Source organism: Bos grunniens, chromosome 1 (assembly GCF_055505025.1).
Source record: "Bos grunniens cultivar Pamir isolate PY7600 chromosome 1, Bosgru_T2T1.0, whole genome shotgun sequence".
Lineage (NCBI taxonomy): Eukaryota > Metazoa > Chordata > Mammalia > Artiodactyla > Bovidae > Bos > Bos grunniens.
The window spans coordinates 67,140,226-67,162,454 of NC_141165.1; the positions used below are offsets into that span (position 1 = coordinate 67,140,226).

The following is a 22,229-nucleotide window of genomic DNA, read 5'->3' on the forward strand; positions in this document are numbered from 1 at the left end:
TTTTCTCTTTCTTACTTCATTTTGTATGGCAGTCTGTAGGTCCATCCATGTTTCCACACATGGCAAATTTCATTCCTTCTTATAGCTGAATAATATTCCATTGTGTATATGTACCACATCTTCTTTATCCATTCCTCTGTTGACGAACATTCATTCAGGTTGCTTTCATGTCCTAGCTATTGTAAAAAGTGCAGCAATGAATACTGGGGTGCATGGACCTTTTTGAATTATGGTTTTCTCCAGGTAAATGCCCAGGAGTAGGACAGCTAGATCATATGGCAGCTCTATTTTTAGTTTTTTAAGGAACCTCCATACTCTTCTCCATAGTGGCTATATCAATTTACATTCCCACAAAGAGTGCAAGAGGGTTCCGTTTTCTCCGCACCCACTCCAGAATTTATTGTTTGTAGATTCTGTGATGATGGCCATTCTGACTGGCCTTGTACTGTAAGGTACAAGGTAGTACTTGTACCTTGTAGTACTTCATTGCAGTTTCGGGAGGTAGTACTTCACCATCGTTTTGATTTTCTTTTCTCTGATAAATAGTGATGTTGGGCATCTATTCAAGTGTTTGTTGGCCATCAGCATGTCTTCTTTGAAGAAATGTCTATTTAGGTCTTCTGCCCATCTTTTGATTGGGCTGTTTTTGATAATGAGCTGTATGAGCTGTTTGTATATTTTGAAGATCAATCCCTTGTCAGTCATTTCATTTACAAATATCCTTCCTTTCAAGACTGAATATTTGAATCTTCCCAACCAAAACTCCTATGTTGAAACTCTAACCCTTAATGTGATACTATTAGGAGGTAGGGAGTTTGGGAGGTAATTCAATTTAGGTAAGGTCATGAACCACCCTTGAGTCGGGAAGAAACCCTGGAGTGGGGCATGGCAACTCACCCCAGTTTTCTTGCCTAGAGAATCCCCATGGACAGAGGAGCCTGGTGGGCTATACTCCAGAGTCACAAAGACTCAAACACGAGTAAAGCAACTTAGCATACACACATGCATGCAAGGTCCTAAGGGTGGAGGCCCCATGATCAGATGAGTATCTGTGGAAGCAAAGAAAGAAACTCAAGGTCTCTTTCTCTCCCAGTCAGTAAGAAGGCAGCCATGTGCAAACCAGGTGCCATCATCAGACACCAAATCTACCAACACCTTGAACTTAGACTTTCCAGCCTCCAGAACTATGACATATAAATACTGTTTAAGTCTACAGTAGTTTGTTACAGTAGCTTGAACTAAGATACTGTCTTTAGTATTCTGGCTCCTGTGGGTTTCTGTTAGCTTTACCAAGCCACTAGCACAGGACTGCTTGAGGGCCAAGGTGCATAAAACAGAGAAAAGGTAGATAAATTAAAAAAAAAAAAAAACATATAAATAAATAAGAGAAAGAGGTTCCCGTGCTCTTTATTGGCTTTAGAAAAACACTTTATTACTTCTTTAGCCAGAATTAGAGGGCTTCTCTAGAATTTTCTCTGCCCAGAGTAATGCCCATGTCTAGGATTTTGGCTGCATTAAGTTCAACTCAGGAGATACTTAAACTAAATGGTAAACATACTGCCAATTAGGTGGTATTTTTGAATTCTGCTTTTTGTCCCAATTCTTATTTTTCTCAATGCTATTTACTCTTTACAGCTTCCAAATACCTGCTCCATTAATCCCACGCATGTTTTATAGCTGCATTTCACTGGGAGAGACAGAGTAGCATGTGCTTTCTCTATCTTGCCCAGAACCAGAGTATCCCATACAAGTGTTCATAATTTAGGGGCATGTACATTCCTCAAAGTTGATGTGCCTGAATAAAGTTGGACTTCTAAAAGTCTGGCATTCATTCCCACAAAATTGAGTCCCTTGAGCATTGCTTTTATGCCACATTACAATTACTAATATTTTCTTGGATCCTACCAAAGGTTATTGCCAGAAGCATACATATGATATTTGTAACTACAATCAATATATAAAAGCCATCTTACACTACATTACTCAGTGACCATTTTATAGTCCCATATGAGGTGTTTTTTTTTTTTTTAATTTTATTTTATTTTTAAACTTTACAATATTGTATTAGTTTTGCCAAATATCAAAATGAATCCGCCACAGGTATACCTGTGTTCCCCATCCTGAACCCTCCTCCCTCCTCCCTCCCCTACCCTCCCTCTGGGTCGTCCCAGTGCACCAGCCCCAAGCATCCACTACCGTGCATCGAACCTGGACTGGCGACTCGTTTCATACATGATATTATACATGTTTCAATGCTATTCTCCCAAATCTCCCCACCCTCTCCCTCTCCCACAGAGTCCATAAGACTGATCTATACATCAGTGTCTCTTTTGCTGTCTCGTACACCGGGTTATTGTTACCATCTTTCTAAATTCCATATATATGCATTAGTATACTGTATTGGTGTTTTTCCTTCTGGCTTACTTCACTCTGTATACAGTGATAGGAAAACTTTTGTTTTCCTTAAGACACTAAAATTCTTACAGCTTTTCAATAACAAGAGCTCTATCAGTGATTATATACCTCATTTGTTTCTGGCTACTAGGAAGCTCAGAGACACATTTCAGAAGCCTTACTACTGTTGTCATAACTACATTATTCTATTTTCTCTGCTCCTAATTTTCTCTTTCTCCCTTCTACTTTTTATTATTTCATCGCATCAGCATTTGTTATATGCCCCCTCAAATTCTTGGCAGAATGAGGTAGAGAATGAATGAATGAATGAATGAATAAAATATAATGAGTAACTAAAGCTTTAACTGGTACTTTTCTAGGACTTTACACCCATTCAATGGAAACTATTGTTTTTTTTTTCACAAGCAGCAAAATGTCCAGGGTTTTGCCTGATTATTTCTTGTCCTAAAGCATTTTCCTTCTACATTTACACTGACATCTGCAAATGTTAATGGAGTTTCTCTCTGGGATGGGGATCATTAAGTCAAAGAACTGAAGCAAAATGGGCAATGAAAGATGGAATTTGCTTGTGCCCATAACAATAGGCAGTGATGCTAATGTGCATGGCAATTTTTATTGAACTTATGCAGCACACTGCAGCATCTGGAAGCCCTTTGCTTGATTTGGGGATGCAATCAGTTCAAAACCTTAACTACACACTCCTCAGGGCTTATTCTTCTATTGATTTGAATTAAAAGAAGTTGCCCACATGAAAGCCTGGGGCACTGACAGGAAGTTAGAGGCACCAAGTACTTGCCTCAGTGATGAAAATAGAAAGCAATTACAGTAAAACCCACTTCCCAAGAGCAGGTAAGAGGAAAGCCTCCGTTTTCCCACTTGGTGGCACCATGTCAAGAAACAGGAAGATGCAACTCTTCTAGAAAATTAGGTTAATGTCAGCACCAGATTGGAACTGATGGAGTTCTAGTTATTGCCCCACTCTGACCCTCACTCCCGATAGTGCCCCAGTCTCCAGGGCTGAAGTCCTGATGCAGTATCTCTGCAACCCTGCCAGCACCATCTGCCTCTTCCTAGTATCACTCCGTAAATAAACCATCCTTTCTGCCTGGCAAAGTTGCTGCCCTGCCTCCTAATCAATCCTGCTCCCACCCTCCAGTCAATTCACTCTGCCCTCCATCTTCTCTTCCTAGACAGCCGCTAGAAAGAAACTGCCCTACCATTCATTTATGTTCTTCCTTGTCCCCCCATCTATTTTCTTTTCACAGCATATTCTCACTATCATTAGCTGCCATGATTCTCCTCATTTTGAGCTCTGGATACATTCCCTGTATCACCAACATCCTGACAGGCTCCTCACATCCATCTCTCCTTCAGAGGCTCTGTATCCTCCCAAGATTTCCAAGTAGGACAGGGAACAGGAATCCCCATCATTACATGTCACACAGGGGATCAATGTCAGAATCAAGAAAAACACTTACACAGGTCAATAAGTCAACTGAAAAAGAGTAAGTCTCAAGGCATGGGATCATCAGTTAGTATGAGACTGATTCTCACAGTAGGCAGCCCACACATCAAGGCACTCCACCCCCTGCTGCTGTGACTGGAAAAAGCCATCAATTGCCAGAGCCTTACACTCAACTCAGAAGTCATCTCATGTCTATCCTCTCTGCTTCCTTCCAGTACCCAAACACAGAGCAGCTGAAGAAATGGGCCTGATCTCCCATTTCTTGGGAAAGAAGCTAGAAGGGATGGTGAAGCACCTCTGGTCCAAAACCCATACTTTTTCTAAGAATTGTAGAAACTTAGAACCTGAAAGATAACTTGACCAAGGTCAAAGCAAGAATTCAAACCCAGGATGTCTAATCCACAGCCACCTTTTTTGTGCTTTTTTTCCCTAGCTGACAAAACCTCCTCCCCTAAACATCCATACTACTTATTTCTCTGTTGCTGCTAATATCGCCGGTCACCCATGACATTTTGAATGTCTTTCCCTTGTTTCTCCTTTAAATTCTATACATAAAGCTTTCAATTCTATATATAAAGCCCATTACATTTCTTGACATTCCTCAATTTCCTTTATTTTCTTCACTTTTTCTGCCCTAATTCAGACCAGCTGGCATGACTCCACTTCAGCCTCCGAACCACTGACACACTGATGTTTCTAAATTACACTCCTCTATTGTCACCTCCTTGTGCAAATCCTTTTGTGCAAATCCTCATTCCCTGTAAACTAGTCGCAAGTTTAATGTTCTCCCTAACAAGGCCCCAGTCTCTCTTGATGGTCTTATCTCACTACTCTCCCTCAGATCATCACGCAGAAACTTGATTTCTTGTACAACTAAAATCCTAAACCAAGTATCAAAGGTGAAATAGTTTACCATGAAACAAGAACTCAGTATCTGTGAGGAGTTTCTCTGGGGAAGATTAGGGCTCTGAGGCAGAACTGCTCATCAGCAACAGTAATGTTTTTCTCCTCATGCAGCACTGAGAGTCTAAAATACTGCCAGGGACTCTACTAGGTACTGAGAATAAAGCTGACTGAGACATGGTGCCTGACCTCAAGGAATTCATCATTCTATAATGAACATGAAGCCATGCCCAGCTAGTCCACACCCAATAAGATGCAGGCTGTACCAGAGGCAGGAGTAGAGTGTTGAAGGAGCTCTTTGACTATAGGCTGCCCCACAGCCCTTCTACACTTGAATTTCTCTGTTACTCTCCATCTCCTTTCCATTTTCCTTCTTCCCTTTCATTGCATCACCCTCAAGAAGTACCCCCATGGGTCCCTACTCACATCTGCCCTAGGACAGATGATTTTCTGACAGACCTTCCCCTACCACCTCTTCTCACCACCCTCCCAAAACTCATTTTCTGCCTGCCCTCTTTCCTCACTCTCCTGCAAGATGCTGGCTGAATAATCTGGCATGATTTGGTCAATAGCTCTAGTGTTGAAACTTGATGATCATTTCCTGAGTCACTCCTTTCAGACAACACTGCATTTTAAAGGTGACACAGAGTATTGAAGGAACTGTAGTCAGGAAGATATTGGAGAAATTGTTCTGATTCCTGGGCACTGAGACTAGAGCCAAGGCAGAATCCGAGAGGGCTGAAGGGCTGGGCTGAGTTGTGCCTTAAGTGCCTGGAAGACAGATGGATCTAAGGGATGAGTTGAGTGTACACAGCAGCTGAGGAGCCGAGCTAATTGGAATGCTGCCATTGTAATAGCATTAGGTGTTCTGAGACACCCTTGTGTGTTCAGAAACATGAAGGCCAGGCAGAGGTCAGGAGCCAAAGCCAGCAAATACCATGCAAACAGAGTGAGGGGTCAAGCTGCAGAGTGTGAGCACCCATAGCCTGATGATCCCAGCTGCTTAACACAAAGTTAGAGAGGCTTTAAAAGTATTGGGTTGGCCAAAAGGATCATTTGGGTTTTTCCATAAGATCATATGGAAAAATCCAAACAACCTTTTTGGCCAACCCAACAGAATCAGGATGAACGAGGAAAAGATGTGTCTTCATTATTAATCACAACAACATCTGCCACTTGTTTAGGATTTAAAGTGTACACATTATTTCACACATAAGAAGTCCCCACTGTTCCATTAAGAGAAACAGAGGAGAAACTTGTTATTCCTGGTTTATAAATGACACACAAGAGATGCCTCACTGACATCTGTGGGATGGTTAATTTGTTGATTGAGTGATTGCTTCACTGATTGATCAATGATCCATAGATCATAGAGTGACACTTCTTCCTTCCTAATAAGGTGGGGCAGGGGAAGCTGTAATTGTTTCATCAATGAAGAACTAAAGCTTCAAGAAATCAGGTGGCTACTTTCCTAACATCTAACTTGTAAGTAGACCCAGATTTGGAACTTGATTTTTCTGACAACATATTGAGGATTATTTTTATTATACTTTATTTATTGTCCAGGCTTTCTGGACCCTTCATAATATCATGTGAACCATTTCCTGGGTATTAAGCTAGCTCCATACCTGCTAACCTAGAAAGGGTCCCAAGAATCTACCTTGCTGCAAGGGTATATCTAACCAGGACTAAACCGTCATCAAGAGCAAAGAAAAGACATGTCTTGTGACTCTATTTCCTTTCTGCACCACCAGATTCTGGTTATGATAAATATTAATACATATATAGGTATATATGCACAAACAATAAAGAGTGGTAAGGGTCATATTAAATAATTAGGTAGAAAAAAATGCTTTAAATTTCTTTCCAGAAATGTGAAGCAGAAATTATAAATTTTTCTTCTTCCTTAGTATGTATTCCAGAGTAGTTTATTCATTCTCTTTTAATATCAAGCTTTTACAATCTAGATGCATGTTAATAGAAATTTTATTTCTTCTTTTATGGCTTTTTCTTGTCAGTGAATAGGACAGCTGGGTGAAAAACAATTCTGAGAATAGATGAAAGGAAAGCAGTTTATTCGCCCACGCCAGACCTTAAAAGTTAGCACTTTGTATAACATGGGCATTAAATAGGATCCAAAAACAGGGTGGAAGAAGAAATCTCTCATTTGCAGATGGGTGTCAGGATTTTGGAAGTAATGGAATATATAATTCAGTGTAAATAGGCACCAATTGCTAAAATGATCTGCTTGATGAGTACAAATGAAGTTGGTAGAAAAGATGCTTTAAATGACAGCAGGGGTGGATCTGTAGGTGGTCCTAAAATTCAGAATCAGAAGGTTGAATCTGATGCAAAAAAGAAAAAGAAAACAGTGATGTTTAAATGATTCACATTTAAACACCTAGTCTATGAGAAAATAATAGGAAACAGAATTTTAAATTCAGTTAATGGCACCCATTTTAAATAACTCAAAATGTTCTATGTCAACGAAATTGTTGAAATCTGGAATAAAATACCATCTAACTATCATCACCTTCAAAAATGTATTTGCTAAAGCTTAAAAGGTAGGACTAATATCCAGCAAGTCACTGGGTATTTTCTTTGAGCTTTTAATTTTTTTAAAGTATAGATGTGGGAAAATATGTTTTATAAATACTTTTTCAAAATATAATAAGTAAGTTTATGATAAACATACGATTAAGATGGAGAAGCTCTATACAGTCAGTAAAAACAAGACCGGGAGCTGACTGTGGCTCAGATGATGAACTCCTTATTGCCAAATTCAGACTTATATCGAAGGAAGTAGGGAAAACCACTAGGCCATTCAGGTATGACCTAAATCAAACCCCTTACGATTATACAGTAGAAGTGAGAAATAGATTTAACAGACTAGATCTGATAGACAGAGTGCCTGATGAACTATGGACAGAAGTTCATGACATTATACAAGAGTCAGGTATCATGACCAAATTGCCAACACCTGCTAGATCATCAAAAAAGCAAGAGAGTTCCAGAAAAACATCTATTTCTGGATGTTTCTATTTTCTTTATTGACCATGCCAAAGCCTTTGACTCTGGGGATCACAACAAACTATAGAAAATTCTAAAAGAATTTTCAGAGTTCTTCTTTCAGAAGACCACCTGATGTGCCTCTTGAGAAACCTGCATGCAGGTCAGGAAGCAACAGTTAGAACTGGACATGGAACAACAGACTAATTCCAAATAGGGAAAGGGGTACATCAAGGCTGTATTTTGTCACCCTGCTTATTTAACTTATATGCAGAGTACATCATGAGAAATGCTGCGCTGGATGAAGCACAAGCTGGAATCAAGATTGCCGGGAGAGGAATCAATAACCTCAGATATGCAGATGACACCACCCTTATGGCAGAAAGTGAACTAAAGAGCCTCTTGATGAAAGTGAAAGAGGAAACTGAAAAGGTTGGCTTGGAGCTCAACATTCAGAAAACTAAGACCATGGCATCTGGTTCCAGTACTTCATGGCAAATAGATGGGGAAACAGTGGCTAACTTTACTTTTTGGGGCTCCAAAATCACTGCAGATGGTGACTGCAGCCATGAAATAAAAAGATGCTTACTCCTTGGAAGGAAAGTTATAACCAACCTAGACAGCATACTGAAAAGCATAGACATTACTTTGCCAAAAAAGGTTCATCTAGTCAAGGCTATGGTTTTTCCAGTAGTCATGTATGGATGTGAGTGTTGGATTGTAAAGAAAGCTGAGTACCAAAGAATTGATGCTTTTAAACTGTGGTGTTGAAGAAGACTCTTGTGAGTCCCTTGCAAGGACTGCGAGGAGATCCAACTAGTCCATCCTAAAGGAGATCAGTCCTGAGTGTTCATTGGAAGGATTGATACTGAAGCTGAAACTCCAATACTTTGTCCACCTGATGCGAAGAGCTGACTCACTTGAAAAAACCCTGATGCTGAGAAGGATTGAAAGCAGAAGAAGGGGATAACAGAGGATGAGATGGTTGGAAGGCATCACCGACTCAATAGACATGAGTTTGGGTAAACTCTGGGAATTGGTGATGGACAGGGAGGCCTGGTGTGCTGTGGTCCATGGGGTTGCAAAAAGTAGGACACAACTGAGTGACTGAACTGAACTGAATATATACATACATACACACACACACATGTTCAATCCCTGGGTCGGGAAGATCCCCTGGAGAAGGAAATGGCAACCCCCTCCAGTATTATTGCCAGGAAAATCCCATGGACAGAGGAGCCTGGTGAGCTACAGCCCAACATGTCACAAAGAGTCAGACACAACTGAGTAACTTGTACACACACGCACACACATATATAGCAGCAGAAATATGAAACAACTTTTTGATGATATTTAGTAGTAAAGAAAATGTCAACTTGATCAGCTAGCTCCTGATCACACATTTGCAACAAGACTACAAAATATAGTTTGTGACTCTGGTGAATTTCTCCTGTGTTCAATTAATTGGCCTAAATCAATCTTTCACCACGGAAAGAAAGGAAAGAGGGAAGAAAAGAATGGAGAGAGAGAGAGAGGGGAAAGAAGGAAGGGGACAGCCAACGGAAAGGCAGACAGACAAGAAAGAAGTAGAGAGGGTTGCAAGAGCAGGAGAGGAGCAAGAGAAAAATGACACGTCAACAAACATTGTCTACTAGGAGCTTAAATTCATTTCATCAATACAGCCTGCTCTGTGACCATTCTTTTCTTGATGAGAAGAGCCATGCTACCCAAAAGGTATAGTTACTTGTTAACAACTAACAAATGATGGAGCCAGATGTTCAGCTCATCACAGTGGCCCCACGTGGAACTGCTTCCTTAACCCTAGGCTCTACCTGGGGCTCTCCACAGTTTCTGTCTCAGTGTTCTTGGGTCATAGTGGTACTTCCTCTCCCTTCAGGAGAACCTGCTGCAGAGCATGCACGTGATTTACAACCCCTATCTGCCACATCGTTGGAGCCATTGCAGATTCACCCTGTACCTCCCGCAGCTGCTCCCAGGCAATGAATGCACACAGAGGTATGTGAACCAGGCAGTTTCTGTGAACATAGGATTCCTTTAAGAGGCACTTTTAGCTCAAGGACTTGCCATTAGAGAAGTTGAAACTTCCTCAGAACCGTGCTGGGGTCTGAGGCTCATACTTAATCATTTCTTTTCTCTTTTCACAGATGGCAGATACATTGCAGTCTGAGAATTCTAGCCTTTTTCTGATCCTTCACCTTCAACCTTCGCAGGCATTTCACCCAATAAACCTCTAGCAAGTCTAATTCCATTTTAGTGTTTACTCTTCAAAGGACCTGAGGGAACACAAATGTACATTCACATGCATAGCAATGTCCTGGGTAGACCCAGATTATTACAGTCAGGCTGCAGCCTAGATCAGACAGGGTATAGAGAACATTCAATTCTCAGCAATCTCCCAGGAAAAAAAAAGATGTTATATCATAAAACTTACTCTCAACACCACTACTACTAATGATTAATCCGAATGCCAGAAGATGACACGCTCCCCGCTGGGAAACCATGATTCCAACTAGAACTGAAGGCACACAGGACTCTCCTCAGTACGGGCTAGGGTCTGGCAGAGAGAGAGTGCAGAGTTCTTTCAGGCCAGTCAGTCCAGATTGCAGGTTTAGAATCAGAATGAACTGCTTAAGAGGTAATTCCAAAAAACTAACCCCCTTTACAGTATCACAGTCACTCCTAAGTTTCTTTAAAAGATTCTGGGATTTTTCTACATCACTGAGAAGGAAGAGGCATTGTCACAGACATATAAGCCTATATTTTCACTTCAGAATTCCTCCCTTCCCTTTGGTGACGGACTATTTCTTCTATTAGAATCCATGCCTAATTCACATACACACATGTCTTGGAGGAGTGCATATATCTTAGGTTGGAGACAGGAAAGGATAGCAAATCACAGTCTTCTAATGATAATCACCAAGGAATTCACTGTTCTCACAACAGTCTTCTTATTACCTACACAAGACTGACAAACTACACATCTCAGGCATGAGAATAACATAAACACAGTACAATGAAATATCCATATCCTGTATTAGAATGTTGATGAATGAAATACTGTATACAGTAAAGACAGAAAGGTCACTGCTCAGAATTTCAAAACTTTTCCTTTTCCTTTTTTAGACAAATCAAATATACTGACCACATTTTTATGAGGATTTGGTCAGATTACTCTATGCCACAGTTATCACTATCTCCTACCATAGTCTCCACCTTCATCTAAAAATTTTCTGCTACCTTCTCCCCCTACACACACACACACACACCACCCTTTTCCACAAAAGGCAATTATGTAACAACAAAAAAGTGGTATAGAGGAAACCAAAGGATCCATTCTCCTTTCAAAACCCGGCTTGACATTTTGAAGGCTGGTGATAAGGACATGCTGTACCTGGAGCCACAGAAATGAAAGTAAAGGAACAATTTAAGCAAAACCTGTATACGCTCAGAAGTCCTTTGTGAGATAAGAAGAGGCTGGAACTCCATTTCAGATATAAGGAATTTTATCCATTGCCCATCAAATTCCCTGTTCCAAATCAAAAGTAGAAGAATTTGAAGGAACCAGGCTCTTAAAACTGAATTCTACATTTTGAAGTCCCACATGTCAAAGACAAATAACTAGCACAAATCTGAAATACAAACAATTAGTTGGAAGTTTTATTCAGCATGGCATGCTGAAAATAAAAGCTTTAAACTGAATCTAGGCCAAAATCTTAAAAGTCAAAAATCAGCCTTTTGCAATGGTAAATACAGAATTTCTTTTTTTTTAAGTAATTTTAAAATAAAAATACAATAAATAAATTTTGTATGGCTTCACTCTGGTGAAGCTCGTGAAATGAATTTCCACAGGCTAAAGTACAAGTAACTCTTACATTCAACTTGGCATTTTCCATTTATTACTTTCAGCTTTAAAGGGAAAAGCATTATTTTTATTATTAATAATAGCATTGAGTTACAGAAGCTTTAAGTAATACATGGATATTGGTTACAACAATTCTAGCCCACTGTAAGAAAATCTAATACATTTTTTAAAAACGTATTTATAAAGAATTTAGCCTGCTTATTAATATTAACAAAGCACTCCTTGCCTTCAGAAATGATCTATTACAGAGTATTTTTAATTGTTTTATATAACCTATTTAATATTAAGCAGAAAATGATTCAATAGTGATCTTTGGGCTAATGCCACCTGGAGAATATTTAATAGGTTTGGTTAAGCAGTATCATTGGGCAGTACAAACAGGAGATTCCTTTTTAATAATATCTTTAGACATAGATATCTTTATCTATCAAATGGCCATAAAAATCTTCCCATAAGCACAGCACACAAAGTGAATGGATCCACAAGGAAGAATGAATAATATACTACTACGTAGCCATTAAGGTCTACTCATATGATTACCAAAGGGGAAACATGTGGGGTAGGAATAAATCAGGGACTTGGGATGAACATATACACACTGCTGCATGTATAAGTGACCAACAAGGACCTACTGTACAGCACAGGGAACGCTACTCAATATCCTGTGACAACCTATATGGGAAAGAATCTAACAAGGAAGGAATCTATGTATCTGTATAACTGAATCACTTTGCTGTACGCCTGAAACTAACACAAAATTGTGAATCAACTATAGTTCAACAAATTTTTTAAAAAGTCTACTCATAAAAGAAAATTTAGTAACAAAGAATATGCTTTATTATTAGTGAGTGGGGGAAAAAAATAGATCAGAGAAGACTTATTTCAAACACACACACACAGAAGTCGCTCAGTCGTGTCCGACTCTTTGCGACCCCATGGATTGTAGCCCACCAGGCTCCTCGGTCCATGGGATTTTCCAGGCATGAATACTAAAGTGGGTTGCCATTTCCTTCTCCATTATTTCAAACACAGCCCCTATTTTTCAAAGTTATTCAAACAAGAACATGCAAAAGTTCATAAAATTCCAAGTGACATATACTAAGATATTAACACCAGCTCACATATTTTCATTTTTATATAATTCTGTGTTTTCCAATTTTTTAATGTCTATATTTTTCTTTTATATTCAATTATATCAATCAGCAAAAACTGCATTACACTGTGGTAACAAATAATCCCATGATCTTAGTGGCTTTACCCAAGAGAAGTTTATTCACATCTATTTATTTACATAGTCAGGGATGCTCTGCTCTGCTCTTGTATCAGGGACATAAACTGATCACAGCTTTGCCCTTCCCTGATCACTGGGACCACAAAGAAGACTGGGGTGAATTGAGCACAGCTCTGAAAACTTCTACCTGGAACTGACACCTGTTCCTACTACTTACAGTTCACTGGGAAAGCAAATCACTTGGCCAAAATCAACTTCAAAGAGGGCAGGCAAATGAAATCCTTCCATATGCCCAGGACTGGCTGAAAATCCTAGGTAGGTACTAAAGCACAAGGATAATAGTTAATATTTTTGAACATGTTTTTAGGTTTTTCAAATTTTTTAAAATATCATGTATTTTGTAATGCCTCTGAAAAAACTCACAACAAATACTATTCTTAAAAAGAAAAAAAACTTATCACAACATGCAGAAAAGAAAAAAAAAATGTTATCTTCCAAACAGAGATAATAATGCCACCAGAGATTACTACATTCTAACAATGACAAAATAAAATAAGCTTACATTAGAGAGGAAACAAGATTCAACATAATGTCAGTGATCTTTAGCACCAAAGTAAAGGCTACTTAGTACAAAAATATGAGCAAGGACTGGGATTTAATAACATGACCCTGAAGGTGAGAAGGAATCAGTGACATGAGGACACACTCTGGTCCTTTGTTCTTGTACATTCTAGCTGTTAATCCATCTAGTCAAAGCTACGGTTTTTCTAGTAGTCATGTATGGATTTGAGAGTTGGACCATAAAGAAGACTGAGTGCCAAGAAATTGATGCTTTCGAACTGTGGGGCTGAAGAAGACTCTTAAGATCCCTTGGACTGCAAGGAGATCAAACCAGTCAACCCTTAAAGGATATCAACCCTGAATATTCATTGGAAGGACCAATGCTGAAACTGAAGCTCCAATACTCTGGCCACCTGATGCAAAGAGCCAACACACTGGAAAAGACCCTGATGCTGGGAATGATTGAGGGCAAGAGGAGAAGGGGGCAACAGAGTATACGATGGTGAATGGTATCACTGACTCAGTGGACATGAGTTTGAGCAAACTCTGGGAGATAGTGAAGGACAGGGAAGCCTGGTGTGCTGCAGTTCATGGGGTCTGAGTGAGTTGGACATGACCTGGTGCCTGAACAACAAGTCAGTCACTACAGAGCCTTAGGGAGGTCATAAGATCATTCTTGGTTAATCTTGTTGTTGTTTATTCATCCATCATATATTTACTAGGTACTCAATCATAGGCTAGACACCATTATAGGTCTTGGGACCAAGCAATGAACAAAAAACAGGTGCACTCCCTGCTCTCATAGAATTTACATTTGACTGTGGGAGAGAAAGACAATCAGCAGAGTATGTCCAGACTGTGGTTAAGTGCATACTTTTTTTCATTTTTAATACTTTTTATTTTATTTTTCAATGTTTTGGCTGTACTGTGTGGCATGCCAAATCTTAGTTCCCCAACTAGGGATCAAACCTGACCCCCCGCAGTGGAAGTGTGCAGTCTCAACCACTGGACCATCAGGGAAGCCCCGAGTGCGTACTTTATATAGAGAAAGACTATGGGGACAGAGAGGACAGGAGTGCTGCCTGAGATAGAGTGGTCAGATAAGACCTCTATGACAAAGTGACATGGAAGCAGAAATCTAAAGGGATTGAGAGAAAAAGCCATGCCATTGTCTGGGAAAAGAGCATTTCAGGCAGGATAGCATGGCCAAGGTCCAGAGGGTAGAACAGAAACCGTGTGTCCTGGGAGCAGCCAGGGAGCTGGCAGGGCTGGAGGAGAGTAAGCAAGAGGGGACTGTAAGAAATGGGATCAGGGAGGCAACCAGGTGTGAGATGAAGGGGCCTTGGGGTTGTAATAGGAAAAGACTCTGAATTTTATTCTTTGTGCAAACAAAAGCCATTGGCAAGTTTTGAGCAGAGAAATGGCATAATCTTACTATCATTTTAAATGAGTTATTCTGGTTGCTATGGAACAGAGACAGTCTAGGGCAGAAGTAGGTTGATCTGTAAAGAAGCTGTTGCAATAATCTAGATGCTGCTGCTGCTGCTGCTGCTGCTGCTAAGTCGCTTCAGTCATGTCCGACTCTGCTGGACCCCATAGATGGCAGCCCATCAGGCTCTGCCGTCCCTGGGAATCTCCACGCAAGAACACTGGAGCGGGTTGCCATTTCCTTCTCCAGTGCATGAAAGTGAAAAGTGAAAGTGAAGTCGCTCAGTAGTGTCCGACTCTTCGAGACCCCATGGACTACAGCCCATCAGGCTCCTCCATCCATGGGATTTTCCAGGCAAAAGTACTGGAGTGAGGTGCCATTGCCTTCTCTGATAATCTAGATGAGATAGCCTCAATACAGTGAGACTGGGGGAGGTGGTGAAAAGATTGAGGATATCATTTCAAGGTGAACCAACAGTCTCTGCTGATGGACTGGATTTGGTGTGTAAGAGAGAGGAAAATATTATTCTGATATCTGATATCACTTTATGATGAAGCACAGACTCTAAGGACCGCTTCTATGTATTATTCTACCAGAATACCTAGAATAGAATACCTAGAATAGATGAGCCCTACATGACAACTGTATACTAGTTATTATATAGAAGGGATTAAAAATTATGAAATATACTGCTACCTCATATAGAATTCTTGTTTAAAAAACAAAGCATAGTTCTATCAGGCTAGATTACATGGTACAATATTAAAATGGGCTCTAATTTTTTTAAAAATCCTGATGTGCATACAACCTTTCCTATATAAATTTAAGTACTATACCCCTGTTAAGTGATTATTACAAGGAGTTACAGAGAATCCTTTATGGTTCATCTATGGATTTAAAGGGTAGGTCTTGAGGAGCAATGTAAAACAACAGAATTGAATATATCATAGCAGCAGACACCTCTTTCAAAAGTAGCCTGACTGCTAGTTTCTTCCCAACACTTTTATTTAACACACAGAAGAAGATTAACAATTATCCTCAACAATTATATCCTAGACAGAGTTTTCCTATGATATAATTTGAGCTATCTGTCCAATACCAGTATGACTTAAGACTGAGGGGTATATTAAAATAAATATGAAATTTTTAAAAATTTAAGTATCTTGGAAAGAGAAAAGTACCTATTTAAATTTTGTAAGACAGAGATTTGAACATAAGTCTTGGCAAGACTTAACATCAAAAGTAAAACATATAAGAACTATGGAAACTTTTGACAGCAAAGAAGGCCTGGAGGAAAAAGCAGTTATAGTAATGGACATGAAAAAGAATACAGAGATTAAGTTAATAAATCATCACTAAAAAATTCCAAAGAGAGAAGAAAAGGTGGATAGGAGTTGTTATGATAGCATCACTTAGAGAGATATACTAGCTGACATATAGTTACAATTGTCTCCATCTTCCTTTCACTATCATCCTGCTCCAACTAAGGAATCACTCTCAGCCCTCCCTTACCAGTTATCAACTTGTTCAAACTAAAATCTTATCTCCCACATAAAGCCTTCCTAGGGTTGTTTATGGGGTTCCCCAGGTAGCTCAGTGGTAAAGAATCTGTCTGCAATGCAGGAGACACAGAGGTTTGATCTCTGGGTCAAGAAGATCCCCTGGAGAAGGACATGGCAACACACTCCAGTATTCCTGTCTAGAAGATTCCATGAACAGAGGAGGCTGGTGGACTACAGTCCATGTCATCGCAAAAAAGTTACACATGACTGAAGCGACTAAACAAGATTTATTTATGAGGATGGTAGCTTTTATATAAAGTAGGAAAAACAAAACTTCCTCAATAGGCAGAAAGAAACATTTTTAAGCAAAGTTTAGTGAGCATTTTAAAAGGCAGAACCAATTTCTATATTTAAAAAGAAAAACAAAAAATTTTCATGCCAAAGCTCTATGAAAAAAGCACTCCTAAAACAACCCAGGAGTGATTTGTATAAATCCTGTCTCTAATTTCTCTGGCATAATTGTGTACCCCTCTGGGGCTGGAGCCAAAAATGCTTTGTTCCCTCTATATAAAAATAAGTCTCTAGAAGGTCAAGGAAAAACACTTTTTTCAAGATAATGACTAAATTGAGTGGGGAAAAAAAAAAGCAAATGTCACATAATATATCCCACATGACATCTTTGCCCTAATTATTTGCATGTTTCAAAACAAGTATTTACTCATTAATTCACAGATAATGGCCTCCACTCTGTCATTCATGTTATTAGATAGAACAGGCATCTAAACTACTGGTTCTTCTGGTTTGAGGGAGAGGGAGAGAGGAGGGAATAAACTGATTATTAGAATCTTCATGGGAATAATCCGTAACCCTCCCATATGGGACCGTAGCCCACCAGGCTCCTCTGTCCATGGGAATTCTCCAGGCAAGAATACTGGAGTGGGTTGCCATGCCCCACTCCAGGGGATCTTCCCCACCCAGGGATTGGTGAATCAAATGCCAAGACTGCCTCTTCCTAACAACCCTTTATCCCCAGTTGAGAACTACTAACCTATACATCGGAGAAGGCAATGGCACCCGCCTCCAGTACTCTTGCCTGGAAAATCCCATGGATGGAGGAGCCTGGTAGGCTGAAGTCCATGGGGTCGCTAAGAGTCGGACACAACTGAGCGACTTCACTTTCACTTTTCACTTTCATGCATTGGAGAAGGAAATGGCAACCCACTCCAGTGTTCTTGCCTGGAGAATCCCAGGGATGGGGGAGCCTGGTGGGCTGCCATCTATGGGGTCGCACAGAGTCGGACACGACTGAAGTGACTTAGCAGCAGCAGCAGCCTATACATAAATTGTTTGAAGGAAAACAATTCTATTCTCTTCCAAGCTTCCACAGCAGAGACAAGTGCCTAGAAGGGAGTCTTGGTGAGTGGGCTGGTGCTGGAGGGGAAGGTTGCAGCTGAAAGAAAAAGAGCAGAAAGGAGAGCCATTTACCCAGATGAGAAAATTATCTGCCTGAATAAACTGGTCTTCGAAATTTCCTGAAATATGAACAATGAGGTTATGTACTGGCTTATAGTCTTACCTTCCTGAAGAAGAACTTCCTGCCACAAACAGTTAAGTCTTGCTGACACAGGTGGCCTTGGTTATTAGTCCTGAGAGTTCGGTTATATAGATACAGGTGATTTTCCCACTGAAAAGGCCATCAGGTGATTAGAAGTTTAATTCCTAATAAATAAGAGGGGCGAATGTTCAGTAGAGCTAAAAGCAAACAAAAATTTATTTGGAGCTGTCAGCCCAGAAAAATGAGTCTCAAGATGAAAACTTGGGAAGACAAGGACTAGGTGGGGATTTTGAGGTGCCTGAGTCAGGATCAGATGGGAAAGTAGATCAGTGTTTAAGACAGAAGCCCTAGGAACTAAAGAGCTAATGTTTGATGCACTTTGGAAATAAGTCCATAGGCCTGGAATATTTTCGAATACACTTTTTCCATGTTAATAAAAATTTGTACCCAGGGAAAAATGAGGGCAGCAACTACCAGACTCTGCTAAATGTCTCACCCTAACCTTAATACATCATTGTTTGTGCCATATTTTATGCCTAAGCACATTCCATGATTCTCTCCATTTCAGTTTTCTGGGAATTATTTGGATCCACAGAGGAAGGAACCTCAAGAGTAAATACATTTCAAAAAGCTAAAATATTTATTTGAGAAGTTATCTGAGTCCCTAAGTACTGGGAAACTGGAAGAGTAAGACTTAAGAGGTCAAATCTATTTTTGACAAGAGATTCAAATATGTACATTGAAAACAAGGGCATTACTGCAAACAAGATACATTATACATCTGAAAAGATTTAGATAAACATTTAGAAGTATCTAAGATCATGGCATCTGGTCCCATCACTTCATGGCAGATAGATGGGGAAACAATGGAAACGGTAACAGACTATATTTTTCAGGGCTCCAAAATCACTGCAGATGATGACTGTAGCCATGAAATTAAAAGACGCTTGATCCTTGGAAGAAAAGTTGTGACCAACCTAGACAGTATATTAAAAAGCAGAGCCATTACTTTGCCAACAAAGGTCCATCTAGTCAAAGCTATGGTTTTTCCAGTAGTCATGTATGGATGTGAGAGTTGGACTATAAAGAAAGATGAGCACCGAAGAATTGATGCTTTTGAACTGTGGTGTTGGAGAGGACTCTTGAGAGTCGCTTGGACTACAAAGATATCCAACCAGTCCGTCCTAAAGGAGATCAGTCCTGAATATTCATTGGAAGGACTGATACTGAAGCTCAAACTCCAATACTTTGGCCACCTGATGTGAAGAACTGACTCACTAGAAAAGACCCTGATGCTGGGAAAGACTGAAGACAGGAGGAGAAGGGGATGACAGAGGATGAGATGGTTGGATGGCATCACCAACTCAATGGACATGAGTTTGAGTAAGCTCCTGGAGTTGGTGATAGTCAGGGAGGCCTGGCGTGCTGCAGTTCGTGGGGTCGCCGAGAGTTGAACACGACTGAGAGACTGAACTGAACTGAACTGATCTACCAAAGATTTCAGGTTTGTTTCACAGAATAAAGCATTAAAGACTTCTTTGGTGGGCGGGGGGGAGGAGAATTTAAGCAAATGTGTGGTTTGGGAGTTCCTTTCTCTTCAGTCAGTCTCTGTAATCTCTCTCTCAGGAATCTGACTCCTGTAGTAATAGCCAAGAGGGGAAGCCCCAAACACTCATAATTTTTCATAATAAAAGTATTTTTCAAAGATAAACAAAATTATTCATTTATATGAAAATACCACAAAAGGTTTCATAAACTCAAATACCAAAGGGTATAAGAGCTTAGAAATTGAGCCATTATATTAACATGATTTTAGCAGTTTATTTCAATTGTTCAAGTCTAACAACATTCTCCCCCCAAAAAAAACAAGGTAAAAAAGCATGTTTCTAAATAATGTAAATTCATTGAAAATAATGATACTTTCTGTTGCAAAAGTCCTCCATTCTCTCCTACTCATAAGGATGTGTATATTATACTTTCATGATTTCTGAAGAAAGATAATGAAAACGAGAGTCTGTATCTGTGAAAAACCATTTCCTGACCACCTTATCCCACTCTTACTTGTCTTTGTTTGCTGCCTGTGAAATACCATTTGAACAAAATTAAACATCTCCACAGAGGAAAAAGTCAGGCTGCACCGTTTATTGTAAGGGATGCTTGTGTGTTGTTACTAGAACTGGCATAATGACATTCTGCTTCATAATGACTATTCCCAGGTACAGAAATTACAGGCATCTTTTAAAGCCAGGCAGATTTCTGACCATCTTGGCTGCCTCTATTTTCCATCTTTCAAGCTTGCTAGTTATTCCTTTCATAATGATAATGAGTGTCACGCTGGATTATACAACCCAGCTACATCTGTTCTCCCTTGTTTTCTAGATATTACATTCATTGTATTTCACAGCATGAGCCTCCAATCAAGATCCTGAATATTGCTGATAAATGTCACAGATTAAAAAAAAAATGGTCCAGCGCCAAAGTCATTGTCACAGCTTTACCCGTCTCCTTGAACAATTCTTCTCATTGCTTACATTTTTTTCCTTGGACAAAGGTACCACAGAACCTGCTTTTTCAAACTTAGAAACTTTCTGTTCAATATTTATGTAAATATGTCAGTTGCAAGTTGACTGATAGGGCTTTCCTGTGCACTTCACTGTTTGGACTCATTCTGCTGTTCTATTTAGCCCTCATATGCTCACATCCGTAGCACCTCACCCTTTAGAATAAGAACACATGTGACAAAGGCCACACATCATGGGACTGGTTACACTGACACAGCAGGGTCTAGGAGACTCACAACACAAGCCAGAAAAGAGATTTCTGAAACAGCCTGAAATTTTGATTAACCAGAATGCCCAGGATACGGTGTATGCCAGAATCAGACCTTTCAAAAAGCATCAGGGACCTTAGAGGTCACCTAATTGAACCCCTATATTATGCATAAGAATGCTGAAGCTCAGACAGGTTAAATGAGTGATATGTAAGCACGCAGCTGCTTGGGCACAGAGACTTGAAAGCAGAGCTCAACTCTTTGGCATGCTCTCCAGGATGCCACATATTCACAGTAAATAGAACTTTCTATTAAATCTAATAATCAGAATTTTTCCTGTTATGTTAGACTTTTTAAAATCCTATTTCTGAAAACATTTCTCAAAATATGAATTCAATTTCTATCCTTGTACATTAAATAGATTAGCAGTGACTGAACTTTGCTTTGATGGTTGATCTGCCTAAAAGCTGGCATTTTGCAGCTGAGTGATCATAGAAGAGTGAAACAGAGATGAAAACATAAAAGTTGTAGGTGACTAGAGGAAACTATGCTGAATTGAATCAGACCACTTTAAATACATAGTGATTATTTGCTTATAGTTTTCTTCTTCTCCCTAAGGTTAAAGGAAAAAATATTTGGGTGAGTTAATGTTTCACACAATCAAGGCTTTTCTATATTTTATCTTGGGATTTAAATAACAAGACAGTCCCTACTGTAAAAGTTAGCCCCATTTTCCAACTCCAAACAATTCTGTCCCTTTATCTCAACAGAATTCATATCCAGTTTAAATCTTTCACTTCTTGTGATATGATTTGGGATAAGGGAAAGAGAGAAGTCAAAATAATACAAGGTATATAGTTCTTCCCTTCTTTTCTTTTCCCTCTACTGATATAGAAGCTACAAGTTGTATTTCTAGTTTGTTTTAAGTAAAACCCTTAAATTTTAAAATAGTGTCAACTTCCTGACCAATACCATGCTTCTGGATTCTGACCCATTTGCTTTTTTTTTTTTTTTTTTAACATCAACTTTTTTCCTTTTAAGTTAATTTCTTCTTACGTGGTTCTTTCAGAAATGGCCTCTGGTACCAAATGCACTTCTTTGTCTTTATAGGTCTGCAGTATCTTTATTTCTCTCTCTCATATGATAGTCTAGCTAGGTATTCAGAAAAGGCAATGCCAACCCACTCCAGTACACTTGCCTGGAAAATCCCATGGATGAGGAGCCTGGCAGGCTGTAGTCCTTGGGGTCGCTAAGAATCAGACACGACTGAATAACTTCACTTTCACTTTTCACTTTCATGCATTGGAGAAGGAAATGGCAACTCACTAAAGTATTCTTGCCTGGAGAATCCCAGGGACAGGGGAGCCTGGTGGGTTGCCATCTATGGGGTTGCACAGAGTCAGACACGACTGAAGCGACTTAGCAGCAGCAGCAGCAGCTAGGTATTGAGTCCAGAATAATATTTTCTTTCCCTCAGATATATAATATTTTGTTTCTCCTAGATAT

At 39.7% G+C, this 22,229-nt stretch overlaps 1 long non-coding RNA gene across 14 annotated transcripts in view; it reads right to left on the reverse strand.

Annotated features, from left to right (window-relative positions):
- The window catches only part of LOC147379561 (uncharacterized), a 291,231-nt gene that overhangs the window by 144,833 nt on the left and 124,169 nt on the right, over nt 1–22,229 (reverse strand). The gene's annotated exons all lie outside the window — the stretch shown is intronic.